The sequence below is a fragment of the Canis lupus genome, chromosome 18 (genome assembly GCF_048164855.1).
Source record: "Canis lupus baileyi chromosome 18, mCanLup2.hap1, whole genome shotgun sequence".
Taxonomy (NCBI): domain Eukaryota; kingdom Metazoa; phylum Chordata; class Mammalia; order Carnivora; family Canidae; genus Canis; species Canis lupus.
Genome location: NC_132855.1, coordinates 45,444,312 through 45,467,995, shown reverse-complemented (window position 1 = coordinate 45,467,995; position 23,684 = coordinate 45,444,312). Strand labels below are relative to the sequence as shown.

General features: G+C 35.5%; 1 long non-coding RNA gene across 2 annotated transcripts in view; it reads left to right on the top strand.

Annotated features, from left to right (window-relative positions):
* Positions 1-23,684, top strand: part of LOC140609122 (uncharacterized) — a 50,029-nt gene that overhangs the window by 4,952 nt on the left and 21,393 nt on the right. The gene's annotated exons all lie outside the window — the stretch shown is intronic.

Sequence of the window (23,684 nt, the reverse complement as noted above, 5' to 3'; positions counted from 1 at the left end):
AGTGAGAATGGGGAAAATTAACAAGGCAGGAAACAACAAATGTTGGAGGGGATGGGGAGAAAAGGGAACCCTCTTACACTGTTGGTGGGAATGTGAACTGGTGCAGCCACTCTGGAAAACTGTGTGGAGGTTCCTCAAACAGTTAAAAATATACCTGCCCTACGACCCAGCAATTGCACTGTTGGGGATTTACCCCAAAGATACAAATGCAATGAAACGCCGGGACACCTGCACCCCGATGTTTCTAGCAGCAATGGCCACTATAGCCAAACTGTGGAAGGAGCCTCGGTGTCCAACGAAAGATGAATGGATAAAGAAGATGTGGTTTATGTATACAATGGAATATTACTCAGCTATTAGAAATGACAAATACCCACCATTTGCTTCAACGTGGATGGAACTGGAGGGTATTATGCTGAGTGAAGTAAGTCAGTCGGAGAAGGACAAACATTATATGTTCTCATTCATTTGGGGAATATAAATAATAGTGAAAGGGAAAATAAGGGAAGGGAGAAGAAATGTGTGGGAAATATCAGAAAGGGAGACAGAACGTAAAGACTGCTAACTCTGGGAAACGAACTAGGGGTGGTAGAAGGGGAGGAGGGCGGGGGGTGGGAGTGAATGGGTGACGGGCACTGGGTATTATTCTGTATGTTAGTAAATTGAACACCAATAAAAAAAAAAAAAAAAAAAAAAAAAAAAAAAAAAAAAAAAAAAAAATAAATCAAAGATACAGGGCAGCCTGGGTGGCTCAGCGGTTTAGCACTGCCTTTGGCTCAGGGCATGATCCTGGAGACCGGGGATCAAGTCTCATGTCAGGCTCCCTGCATGGATCCTGATTCTCCCTCTGCCTGTGTCTGCCTCTCTCTCTGTTTCTCATGAATAAATAAATAACCTTAAAAAAATAAAAATAAACCAAAGATATAATCAAATCTACGAGAGAAGAATAGTTGTTCATTGTGCTTCAACGATCCTGGGCAATAATAAATTAATCTTTTCCCTTTTACAATCCACAATGTCCCTTCTATGCATCACTCCTTTTATAATGCAAAATAGAAGAAGAGAAGAAGAAGAAGAAAGAAGAAGAAGAAGAAGAAGAAGAAGAAGAAGAAGAAGAAGGAGGAGGAGGAGGAGGAGGAGGAGGAGGAGGAGGAGGAGGAGGAGGAGGAGGAGGAGGAAGAGGAAAACCCTCAATTTCAGTAAGTGAAAGAGAAACATGCAAAATGAGAGCAGGTGCATGAGTTTCTAGTCTGGAGGTCTGACCAGGCATCATTATGCTGGAATTGATGTAGTCACACCCAGAGGTCATTAAAAAACATTTCACCAGGGGAACTTCTTGAGCTAAAGAGCAAATGAAATCTTAGCGTATTTAACAGGAATAACGATAAGAAGTAAGAATTAATGACACCCTGAAGTCAGAGCCTCAGGGAAACAGTTGACAAGAGTAATTTACCTAACATTTTGGAACCTCTGGAGTCTATCTAATAATTATCTCTCTGCCTTCCCTTCTCCTCATTTATCCACCCCCTCTCCATTCATACTCTTTAATTCTGGGAATGTGCTACCACAGTTTTGTTCCCTGACTTCTTAATTTGTCTTAGTCTGTCTCTACAATTTAAGTCCCTCTCTCACATTAATGCTAAATTTATATTTTCTTTCTTACTGTGTCCATAACCACCTTCTTAAGTAACTGTATTGTGAAACTCAATGAGAATATTAAATACTTATTTTACTATTTAGAATAACACATTAGTTTATTTTTATTATAAAATTAAGATAAATAAAATATCACCTCTGGTTTCTTTCTAGGAATTCTAACTAAATTAGCCTTTACCTTTCATTACACGAACAGGATATAGTGAGTGACCTACAATAGAAAAAGTTTCCCCTCTTTAATGTCCACTTAGCAAAATATACTTTTGGCATAATTAAATCTTAAGACAAGAATGAGGACTTGGACTTTTGTCAGTTTTAAATACTTTTCTGTATAATTAATGAAATTTTAATCTAATATTTGGAGTCAGACATAAATTAGGTGGAAAATAGCTCTAACTGTATAGTGTTAAATCTCTGCAATCTCTTTTTCTTTTTTCACTAATGAAACTTTCCCCTCCTTTGTTCGTAATACAGACACTTCAAACAGGATGCACTACGAAGTCAAGCATTTTGCACACTTATCCTCTCTAAGCAAATAATTTCGGAAAAACCAACACCTAAAATTAGGGTAATATTCTATACCTAGTCAGGATTTAATAGTACATTTCTTCTTTTGGCACAATTGGAAGTTCTTTTCAGAGGTAAATTACAATGTTTGGCTGTGCAACAGACATCATTTGATTGGACTATCACATTAGACTACAAAATAACCTTATTAATCGAAAGATATTGCAAGCAGCAACATGGATTTAACATGGTAAAGACTGGACTCTAAATGAACCAAAAGGCTCAAAAAATACAGGAAAAAAAATGCCGCCCAGGAATAGAATAATGGTGATGTGTGATGCCTAATGATACAGTATTTCTGTCTTGTTCTCATAGGCATACATATGTGAAGGATAAACTAGAATCAGTTACTGAATGTCAAAAATTAGTTAAGATTCCAAGTATAAATTCTTCTAGAACATTGGACTTTCCCTCAATCTCCAAACCCTCAGAAAAAGTCAACTTTGTTATTATGATCTGAGCAAAGAGTACCAACATAAAAGCAACATTTAGCTTTTCTATATGAACAAATTGCCCTCCAGCACATAGCTGAATGTGCATTTGTGCACCTATGTGGTTGTGTGTAGTCCAGCACCTTGTTTTTTTTTTTTTGTTTTTTTTTTTTTTTTTGTCTCTTAACCATTTATATCTGGATGTGGGAGCTCCTTCCAATTAGTTCATAAAGAATTGTTTCATTCTTTGTAATGTCCCTGTATTAGCCCAGGGCATGGATTTTACATTATTTAGTCCACTATATATTGTGGGCACTGTTATTTCGCTTATTATGAGATTAAAAACAACAACACCACAACAAATATTCCTGTATATAAATCAACTCAGACATAATGTGAGTTTATTAGTAACAATAGTCCTAGATGTACAATGTCTAACTCAAAGATAATGTTCTTTCGGTCCAATTTGTCAAAATGACATCCAATAAAAAAAAAATATACAAAAAGATAGTTCCCTAAATTTCACCAATAGTATAATCAAATGTTTTGATGTCCAATAAATATTTAAGTAAAAAGTTTTCCTCGTCATTTACATTTTCATTAAGTGTATTGAACATCTCTTTATATATTACCTTTCTTATGTCTATTTCTTGCTTATTTTTCTATGGATTATTAGAATTTAATTTTTTCTTATCGTCTTTATCCCATATACAATTCAGCATTTGGCCTGAGACACATAATACAAATTTTCAATAATGTGGTTTGCCTTTTGACTCTATGCTCATTTCAGCTGTACTGAAGTATTATTTACATAAAGTAAAATGTACCCATTTTAAGTGTAAAATTTAAGAGTTGCAGCATGTGATATAGAATGTTTGTCACCCAAATAGTGTTTTCATTTCCCTCTTAAATATTTTCTATCTATATTCTCAAAAACAGATCTGATTTTTTTGACTGTAGATTGGTTTTCTTGTTCTAAAACTCTATAAATGCAAAGATGTATTCTTTTTTTACCTTGTCTCTTTTTGCTTAGTATCATGTTGTAAAGTTTGTCTATACTTAATATATAGTGAATTCCTTTTTATTCTCAGTAGTTTTAAATTGTGTGAATATACAAAATGTGTCTATCAACTTACCAGTTGTTTACCATTTATTTTGGGTTGTTTCTACTTTGGAGCTGATATAAAATAAATCTATTTAGAAGTTTTTGTTACCCTGTTTTTATTTATTTTTATTTTTTCATATGACTACATTTAACTTTTAAAAAATGTATTTGTTTTTAACTGAAGTATAGTTGACATGCAATACTTTATTATTTTCGGGTCTTCAACACAATGATTTGACATTACACATTAAAAAATGCTCATATGATGAGGATAGTCATCACCAAAGTCATATAAAAAATATCAAACTAATTCCAAAAATGGTTGGAAAACTTTACTCTTCTGCCAGCAATATATGAGAGTTTCAGTTGCCTGACATTGTATCAATCTTTTACTTTAGCCATTCAAGTGGATTAGTGGTATCTTACTGTTTTATTTGAAATGCCTGATAATAATGTTGAATATCCTTTAACATGCATATTGGTCAGTAATATATTTAATGAGATTTTGCTCAAAAAATTTTTTTTAAGATTTTATTTATTTATCTATTCATGAGAGACAGAGAAAGAGAGAGAGAGGCAGAGACAGAGGCAGAGGGAGAAACAGGCTCCATGCAGGGAGCCCAATGTGGGACTCGATCCTGGGTGTCCAGAATCACTCCCTGGGCTGAAGGAGGCGTTAACCCGCTGAGCCACCTGGGCTGCCCCTTGCTCAAAATTTTCTATTGAGATGTCTTTACTTTATTGGTTGTCTTTATTTTAGTAAGAATTCTTCATATATTTAAAAAATTCTTAATATGTTATGAATGCAAGCTTTTTGTCAGCACAAACGTACACACACAATTTTCACTCAGTCTCATTTGTCCTTTTATTTCATTAACACTTTTTTAAAGGCCAAATGTTAAGTTCTCAAAATTGATGAAATTGGATTAATCAGCATTTTTCCTTATCTTTTTATCATCAGGGAAATGCAGATCAAACCCACAATGAGATAACTCCTTACATCTGTCAGAAAGAGTAGACTCAAAAAGAAATGACAAGTGTTGGCACAGCAAAGATATGTAGAAAAAAGAACCCTTCTGCCCTGGGAATGTAAATTGGTACAACCACTGTGGAAAACAACGCTGAAGTTCCTCAAAAAATTAAAAATAGAAATACCATACAACTCAGTAATTCCACTACTCACTATTAGCCAAAGAAAACAAAACCACTAATTAAAAAGCTATATGTACCCCTATTTTTATTGCAGCATTATTTATAATAGCCAACATATGGAAGCCACCTAAATGTCCATCAAAGATGGATGGATAAAGAACACATACACGTGGTGCCTGGGTGGCTCAGTTGGTTGGGCATCTGCCTTCGGTTCATGTCATGATCTTAGGGTCCTGAGATAGAGCCCTGCATCCTGCTTAGCGGGATGTCTGCTTCTCGCTGTGTCTCTCCCCCTGCTTATGCTCATTCTCTCTCTCTCTCTCTCTCTATCTCTCTCTCAAATAAATCAAATCTTAAAAAAAAAAAATAAAAAGAACACACACACACACATTATTACTCAGCCATGAAAAGGAATGAGATCTTGCCATTTGCAATAACATGGATAGAGCTAGAGGGTATTATGCCAAATGAAATAAATCAGACAGGAAAAGACAAATACCATATGATTTCACTTATATTTGGAATCTAATAAAACAAAACAAACCAGTAACAGACCCATAAATATGGAAAACTGATGGTTCACAGAGGGAAGGGAGTTGGGGAAGTGGGCAAAAGAGGTTAAGGAGAGTGGCAGATACAGGCTTCCAGTTATAGAATGAATAAGTCATGGGAATAAAAGGCACATGAGAGGGAATAGTTAATGATATGATAATAGGCTTGTATAGTACAGATGACAGTTACATTTGTGGTGAGCATAGCATAATGTATAGAGATGTTGAATTACTATTTTGGACACCTGAAACTAATGTAACATTGTGTGTCAACTAGAATTCAAATTTTTAAAAAATCAGGACAAGTTGTGAGTTACTTTAGTGATAACATTTTTTTGCTGATGGTCTGAAGCTCATTAGTTAAGAAAGAGAGAATGTTAGAAACTGAACAATTAAGCTATGACTACCTGGGTGATTGTAGGTAGCACTGGATAAATCAGAGTATCAGAGATTTAGAAGGGAAAAAAGCCTATTTAGATGTTTCTGAGGAGTGATAAATGGGAGTTTAAGACATTTAAAAACAGTAATTTTTATAAATACCATCACCTGTTAGTATTTCTGACCAACTAATGCTTTCAAATGCCTTGACTTTAAAGCATATGTATGCATAATTAATTTGAACTCATTCTTTCAGACCTTATTTGAAATACAAAATTTTCTTTCTCTTTCACTTTTTCTACACATTTCCCTATCTTCTCAATGATTTCCACCAAGCGTAGCAGCAATCTTTGTTGACACTTCCACATTTTAAAGCCACAAACATTAGATGTGAAGTAACAAATTTATAGCAATGGAAATCCTCAAAATTGGTTCAAATTTTCACTCCTTGGAATAAATCTGGAAAATAAGTATTTGGAGTAAATCACATGATTTTAAAGCCTCATATTAATATAGTCGAAGAATTTCTCAGGTGAATTGATGGGCGCACACACAGGTTTTGTAATCATAACTCTAGATACATAAGCATTTCACCTGGGAATTTCCTTAAATAAGAGAATAAGATTTTATTTATATTTGTACATCTACATCTAGTTAACATAAGACCTGGTGCATGGGAATAAAACTTTTGTGACTAAATTTTATAATAATCACAATAAATCAATTTAGTTATCTATAGTTAACTACTTTAAGTGGATTTCAAGATATGATCATCAAATGGTAGAGTTTTTTATTTCTTATCATTTGCAAATAAGAAACTATTTTTTAACTGGTCTAACATTATAAGAGGTTTTAGAGAAATATCACCTTCTCAACCTAGGTAGTCTGTCCATTTAAGACTCCTACATACCTTTTCTTTACTGACAAATTTTTCAGAGGTAGTTTATAGTGATTCCCTCTTCGTTTTCCTTCCATTTCTCGATTTATTACAGTTTGTATCAGCTTCCATTATCCAGAAACTGATCTTATTAATTAACTCAAAATTACTAAACAAAAGTCACTTTCAATCCTGATTTGAACTCTGCATAGGATGTGATAACGTTTACATCATCCTTCTCACTGAAGTTCCCCATCTTTGACTTCAGGGACTCCCTATGTTTCTCTTTTTTTTTTTTTTTTTTTGTATTATTTTTTATTGAAGTTTGATTTGCCAACATATAGCATAACACCCAGTGCTCATCCCATCAAGTGTCCCCCTCAGTGCCCGTCACCCAGTCATTTCATCCCCCCCGCCCACTCTCCTTCTACTACCTCTTGTTCATCTCCCAGAGTTAGGAGTCTCTCATGTTCTGTCTCCCGCTCTGATATTTCCCACTCATTTTCTCTCCTTTCTCCTTTATTCCCTTTCACTATTTTTTATATTCCCCAAATGAATGAGACCATATAATGTTTATCCTTCTCTGATTGATTTACTTCACTCAACATAATACCTTCCAGTTCCATCCATGTTGAAGCAAATGATGGGTATTTGTCATTTCTAATGGCTGAGTAATCATCCATTGTATATACAGACCACAGCTTCTTTATCCATTCATCTTTCTATGGACACCGAGGCTCCTTCCACAGTTTGGCTATTGTGGCCATTGCTGCTGTAAACATTGTGGTGCAGGTGTCTCAGCTTTTCACTACATCTGTATCTTTGGGGTAAATCCCCAACAGTGCAATTGCTGGGTTGTAGAGCAGGTCTATTTTTAACCCTTTGATGAACCTCCACACAGTTTTCCAGAGTGGCTGTACGTGTTCACATTCCCACCAAGAGCTCAAGAGGGTTTCCCTTTCTCCACGTCCTCTCCAAGATTCGTTGTTTCCTGTCTTGTTAATTTTCACCATTCTCACTGGTGTGAGATGGTAACTCATTGTGGTTTTAATGTATCTCATTTTATTCCATCCTTTATTTTCATTCTTGGGGTTACTTCTTAAACATAAGGTTTCTGAGTGTGCTATCATCACCTCCTCTAACTTTCCCCTCTCACTGAGTGAGTCATCCAACCCTGTTAATCCAAACAGTATATATGAGAGATTGTATTTTTGTTCAGAATGCTCCCTACCTTTTCTTTTTTTTATTTTTAAATATTTTATTTATTCATTCATGAGACATGCACACAAAGAGAGAGAGAGAGAGAGAGGGAAAAACACAGGAAGAGGGAGAAGCAGGCTCCATGCAAGGAGCCTGACATGAGACTCGATCCTGGGTCTCCAGGATCACACCCTGGGCTGAAGGCTGTGCTAAACTGCTAAGCTACTGGGGCTTCCCTCTCTACCTTTTCCATAGTATCCCCTGGACAAAGTATACTTCCTGCCCTTTTGATGACTGGGTGGGCCATGTGATTTGTTTTGCTTAATGGAGTATGAGCATAAGGTACTTTGCTAGGTGTTACAGTACACTGAGGCCTCAAGACACATCATGAGCTTCCATTAGCTCTTTCTGCATCTTTGCCATCATCATGAGAGGAACATCCCTTGGGAAATGTTTAACCCCAGAATAAGGAGACACATGAAGCAGTACTGAAATGTTACAGCCCAAAGACAGTGTTAGCCTACTCCAGAAGAGCCACATCTAATCCACAGGTACAGAAGCAAAAAATAAGTACTTGCTCCAGACCATAGAGCATTGGAATAGTTTTTATTTGGAAGTTTTGTGTTTTTTTGTTTTTGTTTTTGTTTGTTGTTTTTATTTGGAGGTTTTGAAGCAGATATTTGGTACTATATGATGTGTTTGTTAATGTCTCTCAAACCGGAATCCCTGGGTGGCGCAGTGGTTTAGCGCCTGCCTTTGGCCCAGGGCTCGATCCTGGAGACCTGGGATCGAATCTCACGTCGGGCTCCCGGTGCATGGAACCTGCTTCTCCCTCTGCCTATGTCTCTGCCTCTCTCTCTCTCTCTCTCTCTCTCTCTCTCTCTCTCTGTGTCACTACCATAAATAAAAAATTAAAAAAAAATGCCTATCAAACCATTCTCCTAGAATATCCAAAAATATCCAACTCATCTCATTTGGATGATGCATCAGTACCTCAAACTCAATACATACAAAAATGAACTTATATTTTCCCCAGGTAAGCTAATTTCCCCATGTTACTACTTATTTCAGTAAAAAAAAACTGGGTTTGTCTATTTTCCAAGCAAAAAACCAAGGCACTATCATCCTTTCTTCATCCCTCTTCCTCAGCCCAATTGAGAATTGAATCAATCACTGATCCCCTTTATAGCAATATAATCATATGAGCTAATGTTTTCCTATTGTGTTTTACATATCCCTATAAGCTACCTTAAATTTTTCATGAAACAAGGCAGAATAGAAACAACAAAAATATTGTTGCATTGTTGTTTTTTTTCTCTTCTGTAGCTCTAATACATGTAACCACATCTGCATCCCTACTGCTGCTAAATTGGTTTAGACACTCTGCTTTTCTTAAAATACCATGTATTCTAACTTCCTCCAAGTTACTTATTCTTTATGTATTCTGTACTCTTCTTTCAGTGTATCTTTTAACATGAACATTTGATCTACTTAAAATCCTCACTGGCTAGCTACTTTCAGAAAAAATACAGCCAAAGGACATAGAAATCCACCTTTCCATCCAAATATATTATTAACACACTGCAGCTGTAGGAACACTGAGATCTCTTACCCCTTTGTATGTTTCTCAAGCAGCCCCCTTCCCATGAAAACATCCCTTGCTTTCTTTCTATGGTCCATTTGGTTAGCTGACTCTTGTTTATCCTTTTAGTCCCATTTTAGCTGTTATCTCATCTGGTGATCCTTTTTAACCACTCTATACCACCCTCTCCACAACTAGGCTGAGTTAACTCTACATTGGGAACTGGTGCATAAACCTGTAATGTTTTGTAGCATTGACTTATGCCCCTGCCTCTGCTTTCAATATTTCATAGGAAACATGGATAGCATTTTTTTTAATATCTAGCTTCTAGGGGAGTAGTTTCATTTATCTATCTTAAGCACCTATACATAAATAGTAATATATATATATAATATATAATATATTTTATATATATATATATAATTTGGGGCACGAATGAATTGAAATAAGTTTGGGTAAATAGTTAAGGGGTAAGCATTGATTTAACTCCAATCTCTAATGAAATTTAAATCTACCAGAAACTCATCAAACTTATTTTCACTTAAGATACAGAATTCAAGAAAAGCCTCCAGGGGAGGTCTTCAACCTGTCAATGCAAGAGTTGCACATCCCAGACTGGCTGAGTACTTTGTATAAACTTTAATTATTGTTATAATTTGTTTCTAGGCCTGACTTTCTCAGTACACTGTGATATCCCTGAGGCCTGAATGACAATATTATTAAGCAGTCAAATCCTAAAACTGAGCAGTGAAATTCCAAAACTGAATGCCGTTACTTTATGTAAGACTGATCAATGTTTGTTAAACTAGATCATTCATTTCTTTAATAGTAATAGAGCTTCATCATGTGCCATATGCAAATCCCAAAACTAGGAATAGAGCAGAGGTGTAACAGTACAATTACCTACACATATTTACTATGAAATCTTAGAGTATGGAGCTCAAAAGCAGAAAAGACGGTTTGTTCTGTTCTTTCTACAGTTATAGGGTGTTTTAAAATTATCTATAGAATTGTGTTTTTAACAATGGCTTCAAGAAACTGAGAAGAGTTGTATTGTCCTCCAAATAAGCCAATAGCCCCTGCTATTCTATTACCATTGGGAGTAATGCATAATTACACTTGAGGTTTATACTGGTCTCATTTCAATATGGTCTATGACATTAAGAAACCAGCAACTCTCATCTTATAAGATCATTACGAATTCAACTGAGTTCTATTATCATATTTTATTAATTTAGCACATCTTTTCCTGAGCTTTACAGTGTTTTTGTTTTTAATATGCATCTATATTTTATATATCTGTGTTCAAATTCCTCTTATGAAAGCTATTACTCTTGGTAGATGGCCTGATTTTAAGAATTGTATTTTCCTTTTTCCCTACTGTATATCACCATCATATTAAGTCACTTTGATAACTGCTTAAAGTGTGTAAGTGCTGCTAGGTGACATCCTCATTACATGCTTTATTTCACAAATTTAAAGTATTATTACTTTTGAAGAGCTCTGAAAATCAGTAAACAAGTCATATAAGAATATTTTTAATTCTTTATGAATTTATCATCAAAATTGCATTTCATATACACAAATATTATTACAAATATTTAATAAGAAAACTGTTTTGAGGATATAGGGGTATACATTAATAATATTCTTCTACACCTTAATATCATAGACACTAGGATATCTAACACATATAATACCATACATTTTATTTTCTTCTACAAATAAAATGGCAAAACATTAATAAATACTACTCTGAGTGAGAATAGTGCCTTTGTTTCTATTTTTGAGAGATAAAAAATCCTTTGAGCTGAAGTACATGGCTATTGATACAATTAGACTATTCGCTATATATTCTTGCTTTGTACTTTGCAAATCCAAAATCATTTGTGGAAAATTAAAATTCTAGGCTTGTTTTTATATGACGTATTCTCACTTCTTATTTTTCTTTGGGCTAATAGTAAAAAGTACTTAATGTATTGGCCAAAGTAAATTCTGAAGTCATTTAAAGTCCTCAAAAATCACTGATTCTAAAACAAAGTCCTTTCCCTACACTGCCTCCTGTAGCATCAGAGTGAGACACACTATAATGATTGAATTGCCCTTTAATACCAATGTCTCCTAGTCCAAGTATCATATGGGTAATATACACTTCACAGGCTAAAATATTACACTCAACCATAGCTCTGCACTTATATATGGGGTGTATTTAACTTTAATGAACTTGAATCTGCCTGGTCCTGATGATCCCTCCAATTTATAAAGATAACTTTGCAATTAGGTCCTACTTCCCTGCCTACTCTGAAATAATCTATAAATTTAATGATCAAAGCCTTTATTCCAGCATTTAGTCACTAATGAAAGATTTCTATATGCCAAACTTGATTGCTGTATCCTTAATGTTGACACTGATCCACTGTTAAATATACTCATCTTGAAGGGAGTAACAAAGCTCTGTAAAAGCTAGGTTATGACTATATTAAAAGTCTATTATGCTTTCAAAAGAGATGAAAGTTAAGAAAGGAACTTTTTCTTTAGAATACACTGGTTGATATCAAATTCTTGATTTCACTGAGGAATACTGAATACTGTACTAAAACATTATGATTAAGCAGACTACATTTTCTTGTAATGTATAAAAATAACTCTGCTTAAAATATTTTTTATTTCTTTTAAATTACTCAACATTTTTCTGTTGACTTAGAATATTACTAATCAGAAAATCTCTCATTAATTGGCCTAGTAGTTATGGGTCTTAAAATTGTAGATGGTAATTGCTTTCAAGAAATTTCTATTCAAGTTAAAATTATGATAATAATGCCAAAACCCTGGGTAAGCACGATAAGTGCTTCCATATCTTATGGACAGCCTGGGATGTGTTATAAGGTTACTGGGATATACTTTTGAAGGAAACAACAATATCACTGAAAAAGAAAAAAAATGCATATGTGTCCATGGCACTCTGGTTCCTACTTCCAAATTACAAAGTTACTCCTCAAAATCTATAGTAATTGTAAAACATGTTTTGGACCACCTCACTATCAAAAAGAAAGAAAAAAGTTACAGCTCATACAGCTATTATGACAAAACACGCTAATTGAAAATGGGGACGTTTGGTTAAAGCAGAGCAAGAATCGGGATCCAAACCTTCTAATGCCCAGTCCTGTGTTCTTTCCAATCATTTGATGAGACATCACATGAGGGAAAGAGATGATACAGTTTAACGTAAGTGAAGGATAAAAGAGCCTACAGGAAGACTTTGACAAGATCCAATTATAGAGTTAGTGTGCTTTTTTATGGCTCCAGCACTGGGCAGTGGGAATGGGAGGGGATGAAATGTCTGATGAAAATCTGATTCTTGCTTTTGTTATGTGCATGGAATAGTATGTTTTGTTTTCTCTTTGTATACCTGCATGATTCTCTCTTCATCATGGAAATTGACAGAATTTACCAAAATACATCCAACTGTGAGTCTATTTTCTTTTATCTTTCTGAGCTTTCAGAGTCCTTTCAATATGAACACTCTTGACTTTTCCTAAGTGGGTTTTTCTTATCAGTTTTTATTGTTCCTCCTCCCCATGCCCCCATTTTGAAATTGCTTTTAAACACTTTGCAACTGCTATTCCCATTTTCAGCAAATCTATGATTCCATCCACAATAAGATTTAACTTAATTTCACGGATATTATAATGTAAAACAAATCAGGCAACAGAAATTATAATAAGACATAGACTATTAGACACATCCTATTTTCAGAGCACATATGACAAAAAATGCTTTTAGAAATCAATAAATAAGAAATATTCTAGTTTTTTTAGTTACTGTCATAGTTCTCCCTTATAATTTCAAACTCAATTATTCTAAATTTTATGAACCTCTCTCAAGCTCATCTTTTTTTTATTATTTTATTATTTTTTTGAGAGAGAGAAAGAGAGAGAGCATGAGCAGGGTGAAGAGAAGAAGAAGGGGAGGGGCAGAGGGAAGGGCAGAGAGAGAGGGAAAGAGAGTCTTAAACATGGAGCCATACACAGGGCTTGATCTCAAAACCCTGAGATCATGACCTGAGCTGAAATCAAGAGTTGGTTGCTTAACTGACTCAGCCACCCAGGCACCCCACTCAAGCTCAACTTCTAATCATCAAATTCACATATAGTTAATCTACTACAAATACATACTGGATTTTATATGGGATGAATCTTTTTAATTATCATTGTTTTTAATTCCAAGAACTTTAGTTTGCTTTCTATATGGAGCATTCAAGTACTGTATTATACTCTCTAATATCACTCTCAGGGCACCTGGGTGGCTCAATGGTTGAGCACCTCCCTTTGGCTCAGGTCATAATCCTGGGGTCCTGAGATCAAGTTCCAAATCCAGCTCCCCTCAGGGAGCCTGCTTCTCCCTTTGCCCATATCTTTGCCTCTCTCTGTGTGTCTCTCATGAATAGTCTTTAAAAATAATAAATAAATAAATAAATAAATAAATAAATAAATAAATAAATATCACTCTCACCATTTAATGAAATATTTAAATACTTAATGTAATATTTAATTTAAACTTTCTTATTCAAAGTTGAGTGCTCAGATGCCCATACTGTTGAACTCTAGTGTGGGCTATAACTCATTCTAAATTATTTAATACTGGTAATCATTAGCTCTGTCAACTTTGAATTAAAAGATGTTATTGGGGTACTGGAGAAGGTGAGACAGAGAAAATGAAGGCCTCTCTTTACCCACTCCACTGGGAGCCTTATTCCACCTCAACTGTAGCATTTACTAACAAGCTTGGAAATACCATGTGTATGAGTGGAACATCTATTTTCTAGCTATTAAAGAATGCCTTAACTCTTGGTATATTCATTGATACATTAGTAGGAAATAAAGAGAAATATGATACAAAATATCATGGCTTTCTTATACCATCTTGATCTGTGTATTCAAACTCCAGGCTATACTTTCTAAACTGGAAACATATTAATATTTCACCTAAACATATTCCATGCCTCTCATGGGAAAGGGCAAACTCATTAGAATTGCAATCTCCTTGAATGACAAGTCTTTTCAAAGTCATTTTCTAGAATACTGCAAATGCTCATGGAACTTTACTTTCAGCAGTTAGGCACAGTACCCTGAGCTTACTACGTTCTTTCATGCCCCTACATTTTGCCTACTAAGCCTAAAGCATGTTCTTCCCCTTTTGCCTCAGAAGTATATTCCTGCTCACCTTTCTAGACTCATTTCCAATATCATCTATTCTATGAAAACATCCTGGCCCCATCTACCATATTTGGATTACTGTAATGCTTTTTTATAGCACTTATTTGATAGTCCTCTAATGATTTATTTACATGTATTTGTTTCATGTGACTTTTTTCTACTGCATGTAGGATGTCACAGGCTCATGATACATGGGGTCAAAATCCTAATACTTTCTCCATCCTAATTCCTCAATGGCCTATTTTATAAACTGCATAGAACCCAAGTGGTATTCTATGACTTCTATTAAGGGACTTCTCTTTGTCACTATGCAATTAACTAACACAAATATTGAATGCTAAAAACAGAATGTGTTCATTTTAAGTAATAACACACAAAAAAAAGTTGTAAAGACAGGACTAACTCAAAACAGTACTTTCCACATTAGGGTTATATCAAAACATTTCTTTGGCAATCTCATCTCATGTCTTCTAGGGTCTCCTTCACATATCCACATACATCCTTTTTCCCAAATTCAAATCCTGAAGACAATCCTAGGATGTGGGTGCTATTATTATTCCCATTTAAAAGATAAGGAAACAGGGCAGCCCTGATGGTGCAGCGGTTTAGCGCCGCCTGCAGCCTGGGGTGTGATCCTGGAGACCCGGGATCAAGTCCCACATCGGGCTCCCTGCATGGAGCCTGCTTCTCCCTCTGCCTGTGTCTCTGCCTCTGCCTGCCTCTCTCTCTCTGCCTCTGAATAAAAAAATAAATAAATAAATAAATAAATAAATAAATAAATAAATAAATAAATAAATAAAATTTAAAAATTAAAAAGTAAGGAAACAGAGGATAAAGGAAGAGATTATCTTTGATCATATAAGTCTTCCCAGATCCCCTCAAATCCTATTATTATGTTATTATAGTTATCACATTATTAATCCAGCAAAATATTACTAATATTTTATCAGAATGTAACAGACTCTTTGATATTAAAATACTTACACTGCTTTATATTTGTATAGCACCTTATCACTTTGGTAACACTTTCACAAACATGATCTCATTCACTATTCACAATGATATTAATGCAAGTCACACCATATTCAAGTGAAGGATAAATAAAACCAAGGCCTAGAGAGGCTAAGAAAAAGCAAACTTACATTAAGGTCCTAATTTTATGCCCAGACAATCATCCTATGTTCAAATTCAGCATTATCATAAGCTAAATAATGGTTTCCATTTATACCAGGTCCTATTATTTTTGAACATGTGAAGGTTACATTATTTGGATAAAGGGACTTTGCAGATATGATTAAGTCAAGGATCTTGAGATGGGATTATCATGGACTACACAAGTGGGCCCTAAATGCTATCATATGTATGCTTTAGAGGCAGAGACAGAGAGAGATTTTATGCACACAAAGGAAAGATGATGTGAAGAAGGGGCAAACAAGGATTTGAAGGTGTTGGCTTGGAAATCTGAAGTTTTATTCTGCCACAAGCCAAGGAATGCTGGCAGCCACCGGAAGCTGGAAAAGGAAAGAAACAGATTTTCCCCTAGAGCCTTAGGACAGAATATGGCCAACCTTGATTTTGGCTCAGGAAAACTGGAGTTTTGGCCTCCAGAACTGTAAGAAAATAAATTTCTGCTATGTTAGCCATGACATTTATGGCAATTTCTAACTGCAGCTACAGTAACATAATATAAGCCTGAACTGAATGTCTATTACATCTGGACTCATTAATCTCACGATGATGATTAGATGAACTTGATGGTCCCCTAGTGTCTTGCTCAGGTCCAGAGTTAAAAGAAATCTAGTACATTAAAATTTCTATGAATTCCTTATAGAAGAGCGTCTTATTTTCCCCTTGATTTTACAAGAAAGAATATTAACAACAGGCAAAATTGCTATTGTTTCAATCCAATTTCCTGCTGCATCAATGTTCATATTATGGTATATGTCAGATGCATGTATGAATGCTACCTCTTTAGTGTCTTCTTGACTAATTTGTTTGCTTTTTCCTTACTCATATGATTTGTGTGTCAGTCCCATTCACCTCTTATCATGCTTTTATCCTCAAAGCTTTCTAGGACATTAGCCTCTTCTTCTCAACTCTCATTCTGTGTGATTCCCATCTTTTCTATGTTTTTACGTGATTTGGTACTTTAATCACTTTGTAACCCACTTCTTTCTAGTTTCCTTAAGTTTTTGTGGGAGCCTACATTTTTCACACACCTTGTTTGTTGATGAGTACTCATGGAGTTGCTTTTTGTTTTTAGCTATTGCTATGAACTCTTTCAAACAGCTTAGCATGACAAAGAATTCCTACATCCTATCTGCAACAGAGCTGTATTGCATAATTTTTCTAATACAGTTTACATTTCTGAAAATATGAAAGAGGTGTGAGCTTTTATTTGTAACAATCACCACTTTGCTGATGTACGACAGTCTGTGAGTCTGTGCCAGCATACTTTTATCTAAATTGAGCTGATGGAGCTTTTGAAGTAATTGTGGAAGGACTTTAATTTCTTACAATCACATTTTGCATCCTTTGAATCCAATTACTGTCTAAGTTAAAGGAAGGAGAGAGAGTGGAATCCTTATCAGTAGGCCCAAATTATAATCTTTATAAGACAATGTCTGGGCCTGCCATTGAGATCTATCGACAATAGCATAACAGCCCAGCTATTGACTTAGCATTCCAATGCACCCAGTTCACCTCAGTTTAGGAGGATTAATAGCTGAGCATCAGGAATTCTGCCTACCTGCAAATTTGTAAGTGGTGACTGTAAACCACTTACCTAAATTTTATTCATATACTTGTTTATTCATACCATGACTCATTTTGAGAATAATTTAAGGCAGCTTAAAGAGATGAAAGACATTAAAAGAGGGTAAAACCAAAAAGGAAAGCACATTGATCATAACATCATACGCATTAGGATGAGCCACAAATACTGCACCAAGATTTTTTTTTTGTATTTTTTATTGCAGTTCGATTTGCCAACCTATAGCATAACACCCAGTGCTCATCCTGTCAAGTATCCCGCTCAGCGCCTGTCACCCAGTCACCCCAATTCCCCGTCCACCTCCCCTTCCACTACCCCTTGTTCATTTCCCAGAGTTAGGAGTCTCTCATGTTCTGTCACCCTCTCTGATATTACCCACTCATTTTCTCTCCTTTCCCATATAATCCCTTTCAATATTTTTTATGTTCCCCATATGAGTGAAACCATATGATGATTGTCTTTCTCCAATTGACTTATTTTACTCAGCATAATACCCTTCAGTTCCATCCACTTTGAAGCAAATAGTGGGTCATTCATTGTTTCTCGTGGCTGAGTAATATTCCATTGTATATATAGACCACAGCTTCTTTATCCATTCATCTTTCTATGGACACCAAGGCTCCTTCCACAGTTTGGCTATTGTGGACATTGCTGCTGTAAACATTGGGGTGCAGTTGTCTCAGCTTTTCCTGCATCTGTATCTTTGGGGTAAATCCCCAGCAGTGCAATTGCTGGGTGGTAAGGTAGCTCTATTTTCAACTTCTTGAGGAACTTCCACACAGTTTTCCAGAGTGGCTGTACCAGCTCACATTCCTACCAACAGTGAGAAGGTTCCCCTTTCTCCACATCCTCTCCAAAATTTGTTGGTTCCTGTCTTGTTAATTTTCACCATTGTCACTGGTGTGAGGTGGTATCTCATTGTGGTTTTGATTTGTATTTCCCTAATGGCAAGTGATGCGGAGCATTTTCTCATGTGCTTGTTGGCCATGTCTATATCTTCCTCTGTGAAATTTCTGTTCATGTCTTTTGCCCATTTCATGATTGGATTGTTTGTTTCTTTGTTGTTGAGTTTAAGAAGTTCTTTATAGATCTTGGATACTAGCCCTTTATCTGGTATGTCATTTGCAAATATCTTCCCCCATTCTGTAGATTGTCTTTTAGTTTTGTTGACTGTTTCTTTTGCTGTGCAGAAGCTTTTTGTCTTAAGTCCTAATGGTTCATTTTTGCTTTTTTTTCCCTTGCCTTCATAGATGTATCTTGCAAGAAGTTGCTGTGGCCAAGTTCAAAAAGGGTGTTGCCTGTGTTCTCCTCTAGGACTTTGATGGATTCTTGTCTCACATTTGGATCTTTCATCCATTTTGAGTTGATCTTGGTGTATGGTTTAAGAGAACAGTCTAGTTTCATTCTTTTGCACGTGGCTGTCCAATTTTCCCAGCACTATTTATTGAAGAGACTGTTCTTTTTCGAGTGGATAGTTTTTCCTGCTTTGTCAAATATTAGTTGACCATAGAGTTAAGGGCCCATTTATGGGTTCTCTGTTCTGTTCCATTGATCTATGTGTTTTTGTGCCAGTACCACACTGTCTTGATGATCATAGCTTTGTAATACAACTTGAAATCTGGCATTGTGATGCCCCCGGCTCTGGTTTTCTTTTTCAATATTCCCCTGGCTATTCGGGGTCTTTTCTGATTCCACTCAAATTAAGATGATTTATTCCAACTCTCTGAAGAAAGTCCATGGTATTTTGATAGGGATTGCATGGAACATGTAAATTGCCCTGGGTAGCATAGACATTTTCACAATATTTATTCTTCCAATCCATGAGCATGGAATATTTTTCCATCTCTTTGTGTCTTCCTCAATTTCTTTCAGAAGTGTTTTGTAGTTTTTAGGGTATATATCCTTTACCTCTTTGGTTAGGTTTATTCCTAGCTACCTTATGGTTTTAGGGGCAATTGTAAATGGGATTGACTCCTTAATTTCTCTTTCCTCCATCTTGTCAGTGTATAGAAATGCCACTGATTTCTGTGCATTGATTTTGTATCCTGCCACATTGCTGAATTGCTGTATGAGTTCTAACAATCTTGGGGTGGAGTCTTTTGGGTTAACTATGTACAGTATGTGTCATCTGCAAAGAGGGAGAGTTTGAATTCTTCTTTGCCAATTATAATGCCTTTTATTTTTTTGTTGCCTGATTGCTGAAGCTAAGACTTCTAGTACTATGTTGAATAGCAGTGGTGAGAGTGGACATCCCTGTCGTGTTACTGATCTTAGGGGAAAGGCTCTGTGTTTCCCCATTAAGAATGATATTTGCTGTGGGCTTTTCAGAGATGGCTTTTAAGATGCTGAGGAATGTTCCCTCTATCCCTACACTCTGAAGAGTTTTGACCAGGAATTGATGCTGTATTTTGTCAAATGCTTTCTCTGCATCTATTGAGAGGATCATATGGTTCTTGTTTTTTCTCTTATTGATATGATCTATCATGTTGATTGTTTTATGAGTGTTGAACCAACCTTGCATCCCAAAGATAAATCCCACTTGGTCATGGTGAATAATCTTGATGTACTGTTGTATCCTATTGGCTAGTATCTTGTTGAGACTTTTTGCATCTGTGTTCATCAGGGATATTGGTCTGTAATTCTTCTTTTTGGTGGGGTCTTTGTCTGGTCTTGGAATTAAGGAGATGCTTGCCTCGTAAAATGACTTTGGAAGTATTCTGTCCCTTCTCTCCTTCGGAACAGCTTTAGTAGAATAGGTATTCTTTCTTCTTTAAAAGTTTGATAGAATTCCCCCTGGGAAGCCATCTGGCCCTGGACTTCTGTGTCTTGGGAGGTTTTTGATGACTGCTTCAATATCCCCCCTGGTTATTGGTCTATTCAGGTTTTCTGTTTCTTCCTGTTCCAGTTTTGGTAATTTGTGGTTTTCCAGAAATGCATCAATTTCTTCTAGGTTGCCTAATTTATGGGCATATAGCTGCTCATAATATGTTTTTAAAATCATTTGTATTTCCTTGGTATTGGTTACGATCTCTCTTTTTTCATTAATTTATTAATTCGAGTCTTTTCTCTTTTTAATAAGGCTGGCTAATGGTTTATCTTATTAATTCTTTCAAAGAACCAACTCCTGGTTTTGTTGATCTGTTCTACATTTCTCCTGGTATCTATTTCATTGAGTTCTACTTGAATCTTTATTAACTCTCTTCTTCTGCTTGGTTTTAGTTTTATTTGCTGTTCTTTCTCCAGTTCCTTTAGGTGTGAGGCTAGCTTGTGTATTTGAGTTTTATCCAATTTTTTCAGGGATGCTTGTATTGCGATATATTTCCCTCTTAGAACTGCTTTTGCTGTATCCCTAAAATTTCAAATGGTGATATATTCCTTTTCATTAGTTTCTATAAATCTTTTTAACTCTTCTCTAATTTCCTGGTAGACTCATTCATCTTTTAACAGGATGCTCTTTAACCTCCACGTGTTTGAGTTTCTTCCTAATTTCTTCTTGTGATTGAGTTCCAGTTTCAAAGCATTGTGGTCTGAAAATATGCAGGGGACAATCCCAATCTTTTGTGCACCAAGATTTCTTTTTTTTTTAACCAAGCAAAGAGGAAAACTGTATCTCAACTCAACAAGCTCAGCTCTTCTTCACCTGAGAACGAAAAAGAAATGTCTCCCAAAAGTCTTGAAGAAATAGATTCTGCATAGAAAATGAACACTTTCCTTACATGTGATACCACAAATTTGTATAGCGCCATTTACAGTATTTATGAATATAAGGCCTTGGTATCAAAATAAAGGATCAGCCAATCAAATGCTCTTGTAAGGGAAGGTGAAAATGTGGTTGGTACAATCCATGTAACCTCTTGGGAATAACACTGTCCAAACAATATGTATCTGACACTTTCCCAACTCTTTACCTTCGTTTTTTTACTATTGTTTCTGAATAACTGGTAATTTCTGATTATACCTTTATAATCAGAATTACTGGTAATTTCTGATTATAGCTTTGTGGCAAGCCTACATATCCTTCAAAGACTCGTAAAAATATAACTGTCAGGCATGTCAAATAGTCGATAAGAGCAAAGAGTATGGGATGAGGAAGAACTCGGTTAGAATTCTGCCTTCTTCGTGTACAAGCTGTGTGATCTTAAGCAAGATAGTTAAATTCTTCAAGCATCTGCTTCCGTATCTTTAAACTGAGACTACAATTTTATCTCATAAGATTGCCAATATCTTTAAATATGGCAATGGGACATAAGAATTCAATAAATGATAGATTCAGCTGGCCAGAAGAGCCTTGTTTTAACATCACTTCACTCTGAATTCACACAATAGTATGGTGTACAGATCCATAAGACATGTAACCAGGTTTAGTTTATTTCTTATTGCACATGTGCCACTACTGACATTGTGGTAGGCACACATCCCCAAAGATTCCTGCCCACTGGTGAACACTTGCTAGCCTGTCCCTGAGTTCCTAACCGTAGAAAGTGTGAGATAATAAATCGTGTCACTTTAAGCTGCTCAATTAGTGTGAGTTTGTTACACTGCAAGAAAAAACTAGTACAGGCATGTTAGTTAACCTTTATGACCTCAAGTTGTCTCATTTGTAAAACAGAGATAATGGCATTCATAGTACAGAAGTGTTGTGAGGGTCGATTATAAGGATAAATATTTTTATAAAAAGCAAATACTGTAAAATCTGAGATGGCCTGAGTACCGTTACAAATGTATGAGACTCAGGGATTATATTTGTACTCTAGTCATTTCTTCACAGCTCTTATCTTCCCCCAATTATACTGTGAGCCATAAACAGCCTCTATCTTATGTATCTGCATCTAAATACAAAATTATTGCAGAATTAGTCACAATGATAAAAATCACAACAGCTGTTACCTCAACAGGGGAGGAAAATAGGTCAGACGAGGAAGGGACACCAGAAACACAAAGTTTGAAAATATTCTCAATCTTGATCTGGGTATGATATAGAAATAGATATAGAAATAGAAGTAGATATAGTAATCATCAAGCTGTGCCTTTAAGGATTAGTGTGCTTCATGCACTTTTTTGTATTTTAACTATCCACTTTTTTAAAGATGTTATTGAATTAATCTCTGAAAAACATAGTTCTATTTTTTAGTGGACTATATTATTTTTATTACAGGTTTTACATAATCTATAATAACCTAACACAAATTGGACAGAAAAGGAAATGGACATACTAGGTTTTCTGGAGTGAAAGCAGCAGATGTACTGTTTCCAAAATGGCAAGAAGAAAACTTACAAATGACCAACAGATGGTCATGAAAAGATGAACATGAAAAGATGCTCAGCATCACCAACCATCAGGAAAATGCAAATCAAAACCACAATGAGATATCACCTCACACTGGTCAGATTGGCTAATATCAAAAAGACAAAAAGTAATAAATGTTGGCAAGAATGTGGAAAAAAAGTGAACCACTGTATACTGTGGGACTGTAAATTGGTGCAGCCACTATGGAAAGCAGTATGTGGACGCCTCAAAGAATTAAAAATAAATTTATCATATGATCCAGCAATTCCACTTTTGGGTATTTATCTGAAGAAAATGAAAACACCATTTTAAGAGATATATGCATCCCCATGTTCATTGCAGCATTATTTACAGTAGCCTAGATATGGAAGGAAGCCAGGTACCCATTGATAAATGAATGAATAAAGCAGATGTGATATAGATAAATGCAATGGAGTATTAGTCATAAAAAAGAATGAAATCCTTTTGTGACAACATGCATGGACTTAGACGGTAATATGTTAAGTGAAATAAGTTTGACAGATAAAAACAAATACCATATGATGTCACTTATATATGTAACCTAAATAATGAAACAAATGAACAAACAAAAATGAAACAGATCCAAGAAACAACCTGTTGGTTACCAGAGGGAGGAGGGGTTAGGAGACATATGAAATAGATGAAGAGGATTAAGAGGCACAAACTGCCAGTTATAAAATAAAGAAGTCATGGAAATGTCATGTATAGCATAGGCAATGTGGTCAATAATACTGGAATAACTTCATATAGTGACACATAGTAACTAGACACCATGGGGATCATTTTGTAATGTATACAAATATAAAACCATCATCATGTACACCTGAAATAGGCTATTTCATGTTGATTACAGGTCAATAAGAAACAAATGATGAAATGAACATTATA